The following is a 14,284-nucleotide window of genomic DNA, read 5'->3' on the forward strand; positions in this document are numbered from 1 at the left end:
TGCATGTGAATGAGAAAGGATGGATGGATGAAGAAGGGGTAAAGCTATGGCTTGATAACGTATGGAGCAGGCGACCAGGTGGACTTCTACAAAGGCGTAGTCTACTGGTGTGGGATATGTTCAGGGCTCATTTAACTCCCAGCACCAAGCAAAGGCTGGCAAGACTAAAAACGGATGCTGCTGTTATACCTGGAGGACTGACATCGTTGGTGCAGCCACTGGATGTGTGCCTAAACAAGCCATTTAAAGATCGCATCCGAGAACAGTGGAATGAGTGGATGGTTAGCGGTGAAAAAACATTCACAAAAGGAGGAAACATGCGTGCGCCACAGTTGGATGTTTTGTGCAACTTTGTCATAAAGGAGTGGAACGACATCGATGCAGAAACAGTCATAAAGTCTTTCAAGAAGTGTGGCATATCGAATTCATTAGATGGTATGGAGGACGACTATCTGTGGGAAGGTGAAGAGGATGCCGAAGAAGAGACCACATCATCGGATACGGAATTGGTACAAGATCCATACGATGACTGCCTTACAGATGTACCACAAGATCTCATTGACTTACTTATGAGATCAGATGACGAAGAGGAGGATTTTGAAGGCTTTTAAAGGGAACGTTATAAATCCTGTAGAAATCGCTTGGATTTATGGGAAGTTATGGAACGTTTAATGCACTTGCACTGTTTCATGCACTACGTTATTTATGTTTGCCGTACCGTACCGGTATATTCAGAAGTGACAGTTTTTGATATGGTTTTAAATAAAAATATTCCGAGTAAAGCAAGATTGTTTCTACAACCAATTTCTTTGCGTTCAGTCTTTCAGTTTGTAAAATAAACGCTTATAGGTACCCACTGCCCACTGATAAAGCCTTACTGCTCACCCACAGGGAGGAGGACTAGACTAATACGGTAAGTTCAAAATACCGGTACATACTCGGAATGGCTATGCTGCGCTGGAAGTGGGGGGTCGTCTTATACGGCGAGTATAGCACAAAACCTAAAATTTTTCTGCCAAAGTAGGGGGTCGTCTTATACGCCGGGTCGTCTTATACGCCGGAAAATACGGTATAAGTCGGATCAGCGGTATCTACAGTGGGCTACTACTCTCTCCAACATAGAGAGTTCTGGTACTCTTACACCTGATATTACTAGATAAAGTAGGCACTAGGCCATAGACGTCAATTAGGTGTTGCCAGGGGCGGCACCTGCAACCCACAAATGGACCCTTGCAGCCCCTGGTAGAGGCATTGCGACCCCTGGCATACGAGGTCATTAAACCAGTGCCAGGAGCAAAAGTTAAACAGTGCTCTTGTGAGCCTTTCTAAACTTTCTTCCCCTGTAGCAAAGACCTTTGGTTGACAGGAATTAACTCACCAGTGAAACTGACACCGCAATGAAACAAAATGTTACCACCATTCTGAACTAGGATCCATTTGGAGTGTGTCTTAAAGGGATGTCCTCAAAATAACAATTGCAACATAACTAATTTATTGTTGCTAGTTGAGAGGGCTGGCAAAAAAACAAGAGTCTAAATATCTTACTCTCTCACGCATTGTCAGGTGAGTGGGAGTGAAAGGAAGCGGTAATTGATGAGCAAGGACAGTAGAGAGACTAGAGGAGAGGATAAAACACACTACACAGACAGGTGAGAAATAATAGCAACAGGCAAAAAAAGGCTACAGAGACATAGAGGTCAACACAGATGAGAGATGTGACAGGTGAAAAAATGAGAAAGATGCAGCTAAGAGAGAAATAAATAGAGGAAAAGCCAGTTGTGATGATGAGACAGTCTAGAAAGAGAAGAAGAGAGGGTGGATTCATGAAGAAGATACATCTGAGATAAAGGGGTGATAAGTGAGGGAGAGGTGAGACAGAAAGTTCAAAGAGAGAGCGGGAGAGTAGGAAACAGCAGTAAGAGTTGTAATCAAGCGAGACTGGTGTGAGAGAACAGAAAGAGACAGAGGGAAAGAGAAAGAGGCACACAAGTTAGAAAGAGCGGCACAGCGCGACCTCCTCTGGGCCGGGTCACCCAGAATCGCGCTGACCAAACTGACGCTGGGGTGGTATGATGGCGGTATAGCCCTCCCAGACATTCGTAAGTATTACTGGGCAGCCCACCTCTCAGCAATCAACCAGGGGACGTACGGCGCGGGGAACGATCCCGCCTACGGTATGGACAGATGGTTGCTTCCCGGGGGGAACTATGAGATAGCACTCTACTCTAAGCGGGGTGCACGCCAACTCACTGGACCCACACTACATGCGGTACAGGTGTGGCACGCTGCCCAGAAGAAGCTCGGATGGTCAGGAGTCCTCACCATGGCCACACCACTTTGGGCCTCAGAACAACTCGGCAACCTCGGACGTACTAAGGGCTTCCGCGAATGGGACCTGATAGGAATCTCCCAAATCAAGGATATCTGGGGGCCCAAAGGGATCCACGCGTTCGCCCACCTACGGGACACATACGAGTTGGCGCAAACTGAATACTATCGATACTTACAGGTGAGACACTCCTTACAGGCAAATATCCCACCAGAGACTACACTACCACAATCCTCCCCACTTGAGGATAGGATACTCGATGGGCACATGACAGAACACGCCATATCACTCACATACAAAAAACTAATTAATCACCCCCCTGACATGCTCCTACCCCTTAGAGAGAAATGGGTTGCTGATGGGCTTGAGATAGACGAGGAGGAATGGATGTATGCCTTGGGCTCACCGCGTGAGGTAGCGATATCGGCCCGCCTGCGACTAATCCAACTGAAGGTACTCCATAGAGTGTATGTCTCCTGTACAAGGTTACACCTCATGGGGAGGGCTGATACTGTACTCTGCAGGAGGGGATGTGGTGGCACGGGTACCTTTTTCCACGTGTTGTGGGGTTGCCCCAAGATTCAACGGTATTGGAGAAGGGTGGTGCAGTGTATGCAGGAGGTATGGGAGGTGGAAATTCGCCCAGAGGCAAAGAGGTGTCTTCTTAATATCTGGGAGCCAACGGACCTGTCACCGAAAGGGAGGCTCTGGGTTATGCTCGGACAAATGGTAGCAAAAAGGAACATTGCCAGACTCTGGGGCAGTCCGGATCCACCTAAACTAACAGATTGGCATAGCGATATGGACTGGTGTATGCTACAGGAAAAGACTGTGTATGTGGCGAGGGGGTGTCCCCGAAAATGGGTGGAAGTATGGTCCAACTGGAACGATTACAGGGGGGGTATCTGCGAGCCTCCGTCTACCACGCAGGCGCGCGCAGAAGATCTGTAAGAATCCTAACGACCTTGTGGTTCCAGGTGCTTAGAGCTGGGAAGTACAATTGCATCGCCTGTGCAGAGGTGAACTTACCGTGCTCGACGAGATGACCGTGTGGGGGGGGTGGGGGGTTTGTTCGATTGTTGGGGTTCATTTTACGATATTCTTGAAACGTACGCTCATGTTTATGGCTATAAAAAATGGAAAATCAGACCTACACTATCCTTCTCTGAACAGTGTGACACCTGCACTTTACCACGCCGCCGTGCCCCCGGGATGACGGCTTTGGGCTGTGTAATATCTGAAGCAATGCACGTGTTACGTACTGCGTGGCCAGCCCGAGGGGTTGTAGGCTGGAATCTGTGTACCATGGACGATCAAAATAAAGGTCTAAAAAAAAAAAAAAAAAAAAAAAAACACAAGTTAGAAAGAAGAGCAGAGATTTGGGGAAACGGGGGATGAACATCAATTAGAGGTTTTCAGGGTTAGCAGTTGTTATCCTGGCTTGCGTTTTGCAACCCCTGGCACTGCTTTTGCGAGACTCCTGGCCTCAGAAATTGCAACATCAGGGCCAAGAACAGGAGAGCAACCACCCTCATGAGTAGACATTCTCAAGGTAAGCTACATGTTTTTAAATGTTTGGTTAGTCAGTGTGTGCCTATGAGAGTGCATTAGTGTGAGATAGAGCATGTGAATATATGAGTGTGTGTGGTAAAGTGAGAGAGAGTGAGTGGCTGGTAGAAAGTGAGAAAGAGTGAAACTAAGAGTCATTGGGTGAGTTAGAATGAGTGACAATTAGTGGGAGAGAGTTACTGCAAGGGAGGTTGTTAGTGAGAATAAATTAGAATGAGTGTTAGAGAGTATGAGGCATTGTTCATCGAAAGGAATGTGAGTGCATGGCAGTAAATTAACGTAACTGTGCATGAAAAGGAATGCTTCACAGAGAGTGTGAATATGTGTCAATAAATGAATGAAAAGTAAGACTGCGTGCAGGTGAGTTTGAGGGAGTGTGTTGAGTCACGATCACAAGAGTTTAGTTGAAAAGATGTAGTTTATTCGTGGATAAAAGAAGCATCTCCTGGTGACACATCCATATACATCGGTCAGCATACAGCAACTGACTCTACATCTCTTAACTGTAAAAGGATCTCCTGGTGACACATCCAGATACATCGGTCAGCATACAGCAACTGACTCTAGATCTCTTAACTGTAAACAGCCCGATAACAGATCGTGCCATGAAGCAATGCACACATTTAAACAGCAACATGTTATTCAAAGAAACACAATGCGCGAGAGAATAAACGCGCAAGAGAAACAGCACGCGAGAGTGTGCGTGACTCAGAAGCATACACAACAGAGTGAGAAAGTATGAGAGACGAAATTTGTGAGAGAGTGAATGCAAAAGAATGAGAATGCTTGAGTCAGAGTAAGAATAAGCAAGGCTGGGTGAGAAAGAATGTGTGAGTGCAAGTGAGTGTGCAATAATTTATGAGTCTATCCAAAAGAGAGTGAATGAGTGAGCGAATGCAAGTGAGTATGAGAGAGAATGTGTTGTAATGCTTGCAAGTCTGTAGTTGGCTCTAGCATTCTAAAGGTAATTCTTTAGTTATAGAGATTTTGGTGAAAGGATGTGGCTTATTGGCTAGAGCAGTCAACCTTGAAGCTGGGGAACTGGGTTAGAGTCTCGGCAGAGACGCTCAACATCCTGTGATTCTCGACAAATCACTTAATATTCCTGTGCCTACCAAAATTGAATGTGTCCGTCTGTAACATAACTGGTGTTCACGTAAAGTGCTCTGAGACCTTTGGATTGAGTTCGCACTATATAAAACTCATTAAAAACAAATAGAGGCACCCCAGGAAAAACACTTGTGCTAGCATACTAGAGACAATTCTTAGCATGATACTTACACTAACCTGCTAGAGTTGTACTTGACATATACCAACAGGCATATCAAAATGCTGTCTCTGGCTTACTGGGTTACATTATTGGCATAGGGACATCCATGGTAAAATGCTGACACTGGCTAACAATAATCTCTGGTTTAGAAAATGATAAACATGGTATACTGTGGGCAGGGCAACCTTGACCAAATTCTGGTCCTAACATACAAGAGGTAAGATTTTAATAAAGGATCCTGCATGTATATGGGCAGCACTAATGGCAAAATTGTGGCACTGGCATACTGAATGTTGTTTTGGTCTAATGGGGCACCCATGGCATATGGGAGGAAGGGGCATCCATGCCACAATGCGGACTCTTGCATAATGAAGTCAATTTGTGACATACAGAGGTACCGATAGCATATTTTGAAACACAAAATGGCGTCAATATTTGTAGAGCATCATGTTTCATTGGCCTTGCACACTTGCACACAATGAAATAACTTTAATATTCAATGAACGCCCTTTCAGGCCAAATGTCTTTTTAATTAATGTAACAATTCTGGTTTAAAATGAACTAATGTACCCAATTCAATTTCAACCTTTTCTGGCGGGATTACCCCTTCCCCCAAATTTCCCTTGAAGTAGTCCAGCTAACTCACTTCACTCTCTTGTTAGAATTCAGGGCAAGTATTACTCCATACCACGTTCAAAGAACACCTGCTGCCCCTGCAAGAACAGAAAGGAAAAAATTGTCTTATTAAGCACTGTTTACTTTCTGCAGCTTTCTCTGGGATCAGGGCATTATATTTAGGTTTTGCAATGCACATTCTTCTAATCAAATAAAAAATGAACTAAAAAACAAATACGTTTTCAACAAGTTGCTTCTTCATTTTATTATTGTTAAATACATTAGAATGATTTGTGGGAAAAAACAGCTCTGTAAGTTTAACAAGTGATAGTGCCTCACAAATGATCAGGAATCAAAATACCATAATTCATATTCAATATAAGGTGTATATAAAATTCTACAATTCCACTTAAATACTCCCTATGGTCTATTAGTGCCTATCCCAGTGTGATATACACTAGAGCAAACCATTAAACCATGACTATTTGTGTGTGGTATGAATAATGTAGGCTCCTGGTACTGTTCAGTGCTCTGTAGCACTATATTCTCTTCAAACACAATTTTTATATAATAAAAAAGGAAGGGGTAAGGGTCCCCTGGCATTTTGTATAAGCACTCTAAAGGTCATGTGACATCACTTCCTATGAAGAGCTAAGATCAAAGCTCATGATAATGTCCCTTCCTGCGTTGTTTTTAAAGTTAAGGGTGTGTGATGTCACTTCTGCTACCCCTGATGTTTTGGTGAATTGACATGTATGCACTAGGTTTCTAGAAAGGGAGAGTGGTCCAAGGGAGAATCCAAGTCCATATCAGTTTTCACATGGTTTTTGTAGAGAGAACACACTCAAAAAAACTCTGGACCTCTTGAGTTTTGAACAGTAAAGTCTTTAGGGGGATAGTGAGTGTGTTAGCAGTAGTTCTTTATATCATTAGGCTGAATCCTTGCTCATAAAATTAGAATCAAAAGTCAATTTTGTATAGAAAGATGCTCTTTATTAATTTAGGTAAAAGACATGAACAGCCGACACGTGTTTCGCCCCCTGTGGCGATTCGCGCCAGGGCTTTTTCAAGGCTGTAAAAGATCAGAGGTACATGTGTGAAACGAGTGGCCTGAAAACTGACCTTTGACCCCAATACCAGTGAGTGAAAAAATGGAAAGGAAAATGATTAGAGTGAAACAGAAAACACCAATTTCCTTCTAAAGTGAAGTTTCTGATTAGTGATCAGTGTAGAGAAGAGCCTCGGTGACAAGTTTAGAACATAAGAAAGGGTGAATACCAAGCACTAACTGTAAAGCCTCTTTTCCTGCTTCACATCCCTCTGGCATGTCAATTTGATCACTTGGAACTATACTGATCTGCTCGATTTTAATTTGATTATTTGATTTTTTTTAACCCTTTTCTGGTTGATAGCCAAACTAACTACACTCTTGCTTTATATACAAACCTCCACAACACTTACGTATTATAAAATCACATAGGTGAATGTTCTTTCTTTGCTTGGTATTCACCCTTTGAGTCTGCGTAAATCAGGGCCTGAGGGCCTACGCACAGCCTGGCTTTGTCTGATGCCCCTCCTGTGGCATGGGGAGCATCGAATACTCCCCTTGCTTGGCAGCATCCTTCCATGCCACAGACACCCTCCATGCCCACAACCTCCTGAACTGTAGTGATTCTCCACTTCCATTTTCCACCTCCTCAAAACAGATGGCAAACGGAAGTGGAAAAGGTCCCAGTACTCTGAGCAAATGGGAGTATGTCTGCAGATTTCTACCTGTGAAAACCTGGTCTACCTGTTAACCCCTATTCGAGGCAGAATAACTAGTACTTGGATGATGCTGGGAAGGAACCTCTGACCAGGAGCCATATTATGGTAAAGGAGCACTGTAATGTTTGCGCCATGGCACACTTTTAACTAGGTGTTCCAGAAGCAAACGGGGCAATGCCTTATTACTGATATTGTGCTCCCTGGGAGCTGCACATACATGTAAAGAAGACTGGCCGTTTGAAGTAGCTGCAATTACTTTCTTTGTGCATGCAGCACTTGACCTGCACTTTCAAAGGAGGGAGAGATTACCCGTGTGAGAGGGTGCAGTGAGTGACTGCACACACTTGTAGGGGATATTTGAGTAGTCTATCGGACCCCATTTTCACCTTTTTAGAGGGTGTTCACACCCCCCATGCAAGTGATGGCATGCCCCTCTGGACAGTGTTTGTTGTCTGTGCGCTGGTGCTATCTGTATCACAGAAGGGGTTGTGCAAGCATTTAATTTCCTTTCTGTAATACCAAAGTGCCCCAGTGGTGCAGAAATCAGGCTTGGCCATTGCTCCCAATATCAGGGCATTAATGCAATACAGGCCCTCAATCAGTAAATCCCACCTCAGAGATTATGACCCGCTACATCATTTGACTGACAGTAAGACCACTGTCTTGTTTCTGTACTTTCTTCCTCAGGGACAGGAATGCATCCATGTGCGGGAATACTTAAAATGCCTTTTTCTGCTAATATCTGCAGCTGTTGGTCTTTACAGATTTTGGGGCATTTTCCTTCAATTTGTATGCACTCATCTGTCTTTTCACCTCGGGAACTTCAAGACAAAAGCCTCTGGATGCACACCTGGTTTTGTTTCACTGTGTCAGAGATGTGTGTTCTTTAAGTCTTTTCTCCTTCGATCTTCGGGGCTTGCATGAGTAGCGATCTATCTGCTGCCCTTCTTCTGCCCAGTCTGGCATCCCAAACACCCTGCGGGTATGTCTTTCCCGCCCTGCTCCACGGCTGCAAACCCAATGGACTTACCCATATTTCCTGCATGATGTCATTCCACTTCCACCTGTTCTCTTCTTTCCAGTCATCTTGAAGGGCGGACGGGGTCTCCTTCAGGGCAGCGCAGGGCTTTTAAAACGTTTCCATGCCGCAGGCCTGTACAGGTGAGAGAATGCCACAAGTCCTGTCAAGCATCAACGTCCTCTTAAGTAGGCAACACGGTAAGTGCTTTTTTTCACCTCTATGTTGTCCCTTGGTATTGTTTGATATTTTTAAATCTACCCTTAAAATCCACTTTTTGTCGCCTGATCATACAAATAGACATTTACTCACGTTTCAGTTGTGTCTGTTTTTAGGACCTCAGGGGCCTCAGTGTGCCTAAAGGTTATTTCCAATGTCAAAGAAAACACGAATAGCATGCCTAAATCTTTTTTTCAAAACCCAGTGAAAAGTGTGTTTGCTCCTTGTGTGCTTTCCGTGCAGAAATGTCGTTCATTACTGTCGGCTTTTTCAGCTTGTAGGCCCCTGCCAATTGTTAGTGCAACTCCACTGAAATTTGCAGCAGGGGCTGTTGCTTATGTTCCCACAGTCCTTTTGCATAAGTCTACCCTTCAGTTTCAAATCCACAACTCTACAGTTAGGGGCATATTTACAAGGAGCTTGCGCTGGCACAGCATCATTTTCTTTGACGCAGCAGCGGCAATGTCATTGCTCCATATTTACAAGGTGACGCATATATGCTGATGCGTCACTTTTTATCAGCCTTTTTCTTTGCTGGAATTGGCTGCGCCACGTTTTAATGTATTTGAGGAAAGCATTCCCACCTTTAAAATCCCTCGTAAAACTGACGCAGTGGTATTTATGATTTTTTCCCAATGTGACGCATCTTCGTAAGGCAGGCAGCTGAACTTCAGATGTGTCAAAATTCCTATGCCTCTAAAACCCAGGCATACTGATAATGGAAGATAATGGAAGACCTTGGCACCCCCACAATCCATCACCATTTTCCCATCTTAAAGCAAAATTTGTCCTCAATGACAAAGACTTCTACCACCTCTTAAAAATCAAAGCAAACATCGCCAGACACAAATCCCCTATCACTGCTGATCTACCCAGTACTTTATACTCGTACAGAAAAGGAGGCCATGTCGCTTCTAAACTTTACTCCCTCCTATCCCCTACCAGTTCTGCACTAACCAAATCAATGCAAAACAAATGGGAATCACTCTTATTTAATACATGCAGCCCTCAAGGGACACCATTGAACGGTCCCACAATCCAAAAAACTTAACCTTGAACATAATTACACCATCCCTAGCCCAAAGTAGATACAGTGAGGCTTATATGACCCATTGGACTCTTGACAAACTATTAAAACTTGGCCTCTGAAACTCTGATACCTGCTGGAGCTGCAAAAAAGAGCCAGGAAACTTGGGCCACATGTGACTGTATTGCACTTCAAGCTAAACAGGGAAGACCTCCTTTTATGGGACATCCTTGTCGCAACAGGCCTTAAAGTCATTCTCTGCTAATAGAAAGACTCAGCCAAACTCTCTCCCCACACTTGGTGGGAATGGGTACAATAAATCAGAGGGGCAAATAATTTCCTAAAAACATATCTAAAGACCACATTAGGGAGGAAAGATAATATCTTGTCCAAGCTAGATAACTTCATGCTCACAACATCCTCATAACAACTCTCATTCTCATTCTCTACCCCTCTCTTCCGCCCACCTCCTCCCCAGACATACCCCCCGGGCATACCCCTCCCCGGACCTTACTCTCTTCTTTCTCTCGTCTGTCTTATCCTCTTTCTTGTACTAGTTCTTTCCACTTGTCCTCACAATAAATCATTTGATGTGGCTTTCAACAGAAATCACTATTATCCCTTCAACTCTCCTCAAACAAAGAAACAACAACATCCTCAGCATCAACACACATACATACAACTACCTATACTTAGCGTTTTACTTATCACCTATCTCGAGAAAACTGAAAATACTGTATTCTGCTGCCTTTATGTCTCCCCAACGGGATACCGTTTATTCACCATACATATAACATGTCTGTACTTTTTCGCTCTTCTAAAATTTCAATAAAAATTACTTGAATATTTTAAAAAAAGTAACTGCTTGCAAAATGTGATGTTGTGTGGCAAAGGTTTTAATGTCTCTTGATGTTGGGAAGAGTTGAGAAGGGATAGGAAGTACATTACTTCATGTGGGTGTTTGTGAAATGCAAAAAGAACAATTGAAGGACAAAATGCAGAACAATGTTATACATTCACCCCAGTACAGAGATCTGGGCCTAAATCCATCGTTTTTTTGCTCACCATATCATTCCAGTTTGGACCCAGCCATATGCAAATCAGTCTTGACCTGCACCCAATGGGAACAGTCCCACCGGAACTGCCAGGCCAGGTCCTCACTGGACTAGAATCAAGCATCCTAGGACCGGTTTTGTGTTTTCAGCCCTCATCAGACAGGATAGCTTGGCTCCAGTGGCATGGAGAGCACGGGACTCACGTCTGAGCATACCCATCCCACTCGGGGTGACAAATGCAAAAAGAACAATTGATGAACAGAATGCAGAACAATGTCATACATTCACCCCAGTACAGAGATCTTGGCCTAAATCCATTGTTTTTTTGCTCACCATGCCATTCCAGTTTGGACCCAGCCATATGCAAATCAGTCTAGACCCTGCACCCAATGGGAACAGTCCCGCCCGAACTGCCAGACCAGGTCCTCCCTGGACTAGAATCAAGCATCCTAGGACCGGTTTTGGGCTTTCAGCTCTTATCAGTCAGGATAGCTTGGCTCCAGTGGCATGGAGAGCACGGGACTCACGTCTGAGCATACCCATCCCACTCGGGGTGACAAATGCAAAAAGAACAATTGATGGACAGAATGCAGATTAATGTCATACATTCACCCCAGTACAGAGATCTCGGCCTAAATCCATTGTTTTTTTGCTCACCATGCCATTCCAGTTAGGACCCAGACATATGCAAATCAGTCTTGACCCTGCACCCAATGGGAACAGTCCAACCCGAACTGCCAGGCCAGGTACTCGCTGGACTGGAAACAAGCATCCTAGGACCGGTTTCAGGCTTTCAGCCGTCATCAGCCAGGATAGCTTGACTCCAGTGGCATGGAGAGCACGGGACTCACGTCTGAGCATACCCGTGCCACTCAGGGTGACAAATGCAAAAAGAACAATTGATGGACAGGGTCGGACGAGGGCCAAAAATAGGCCCAGACACCAAAATAAAAGTGGCCCTTTTAGATAATCAGATAGTTAAAAACATGGGGTAGCTTTGAATTTGTCAAGACACTCAAAATAGGTTTTTGTTGAAAGGTATGGGAGACTGCATGCATTTGTGCTTGTTGCAGACAATGTTTGTGGTAATATCAGAAGAAAAAAAACAGATCACCAAATCATAAAATAGACCTACAACCAGTCAAAAAGCCAGCCCGTACTCTGGCCTGTCAGATCAGCTATTTCGGAACTGCCAGATTTCCCTTTAGACCAGCTAATCCTGTGTGGTTATGTGCATGCATGTGTGTGTGCTTCTCTGTGCATGCTTGTGCGTACAGGAGAGAGAGAGAGTATGGGTAAGTTTGTCTCCAGTGACTTATACTGGAAGTTTTTTAATCACAGATTCACTGTACAAGTGGAATGTGAAGTCGGGGGAGTTAGCCTATCAGATGGTAACATGGAGACACCGTTAATAAGTATAGGACACATAAGGATTCAATAAGTTAATACAATTATACTAATTTAAGTGGGCAATGTAACCCAGCCCGCACTGTTGAAATACTAGGAACGCTGAAGGCCTGAAAATGTATAATCACCAACTATTGCAAGAAATGAAAATGCCAATAAAGTTTATTTTAAAAAAATGGAATGTGAAGTCATAAGCCCTGTCCAAAAGGAAGACACTGAGAGAATATATTTATGAATGTTATATACACGTTTAGTTTTCGATGGTAAGGGTCAGATATTAGGTTATTAATTTGGAAGGGTAGTTCCCCTGCCAACTCAATAAACATTGTGGTAGGTCAATATCCATAATATCTGTTCAGTTCCTGGTAGCTATGGCACAAGCAGCAGCAAGCAATCACAAGAGAAAGTGTGCGCTCTGTTCAAGCAGCACCAACAGTTTAATTGTAAAGAACACAACATATTAAAATTCCCAACCCAATTTAGAAAAATGTAATGAGGTAAATAACATCAAGATCATCAAAATTGGCTAAGGGGGACCAGAGACATAGATTTCTGAAGTTTTAAGGCTAAAAGAAAGAAGTAATAGTAAATAGAAAAACAACAGTTCACAGTGGGCTGGATCCTGGGTGCATTTTCAGGCCAACCACAATGGAGCTGAGGTTGGATACAACAAACTGATTGTTTTAGTCGAAGCTTTTATCTTCAGACTCAGTCGTCAACTACTTGAAAAGCTCTTCTGGCCAGCCTTGCAACCCATACCTCGTCAAAGCAGGTATCTGGACACCAGGTCTCTTTCCAGCCAGGACTTCTGCGGCGTCTGCTCTTCTTTAGTTAGCTGGGCCCTGTTGAATGCATGAGTCCTTCTACTTTTGTGTCCCTGAAGAAGGTAAACTGGAGACTAACCACTTAACTCTTGGAGAGCAGTTCCAGTCCTTGAGGGCCAGCAGAGTTCTGAAGACCTTTTAAACTTTATTTTAAGTGTTCATCGATATAAACAAACGAGGCCCCCAAAGTTAATTTACTTAAAGGACAGGTAATGTCACACCCTAGTGTCATTTAGCAGTGCTTGTATTATCACCAATTCACTCAAACACTCGTTAAAGACCACAGAAAGGTATGTAAAAGTTTTCCTTGGGGTTGTAGCACCTATTGATCCATACAAAGTTCAAGAATAAGCTGTCTCATAGTGGTCATGGATTAATCAGTAGGACTGTGAAGTTAAAGGTTTCAGGAAACCTTGAGTCCTTGTGTGAGTCCACCTCTTTCAGCAGGAGTCAGGATTCTTCTTCCAGCAGGGCCTTATTCTTCAGATAGAGTCTTACCAGGTCCAGGAACGTTATGAGAAGGTGGTGGGGCAGGTGCCAGATTTATCCTATGTACTAATTAGTGGATGGAAGAATTTGCATGCCCACTCCAAACAAGTTTCACACAATCTCTGCACCCCCTGTGCATTGCTATAAAATTACCCAGGGCACCCTGTTTCAAGGTGGCAAAACCAAGCTGCCTCCAGCAGGCCTAGCTTCAGCATCTTGGCCAATCTCCTACCTGACAGAGTCAAAACTGGTTTTCAATATACTGTGGTTGAAGTCTAAGGGCCCCATTATGATGGCGGGCGGATCGCCCCCGCCGGGCTGGTGGGGCTCACCGCCGGCCCGACGATGGCGATCCGCCCGCAGTAAGTCCCTAGTTATCCCCTGCCATATTAGTATGGCGGGGGCACTGCGGCGGGCGGATAGACCGTCCGCCGCTTTTCCGCCGGTCGTAATTGACCGGGCGGAAAAAGGACAGAATATGGTGGCGGTGTCTGCAAGACACCGCCATCTATATTATGATGTGGCATATTTCATGCCTTTCCATGGCGGAGACTACGCCATGGAAAGGCATGCAGTATTTGCTATGGGGGCCCGTTGCAGGCCCCCAGGGGAGTGGGGGCTGTACTTGGGGGGTACCTATGGTACCCCTCAACATTGGCATGGATAAGGGGGCAGGCACCGCGCAGGCCTGTCAC

The sequence above is a fragment of the Lissotriton vulgaris genome, chromosome 5 (assembly GCF_964263255.1).
Source record: "Lissotriton vulgaris chromosome 5, aLisVul1.2, whole genome shotgun sequence".
Classification (NCBI taxonomy): domain Eukaryota; kingdom Metazoa; phylum Chordata; class Amphibia; order Caudata; family Salamandridae; genus Lissotriton; species Lissotriton vulgaris.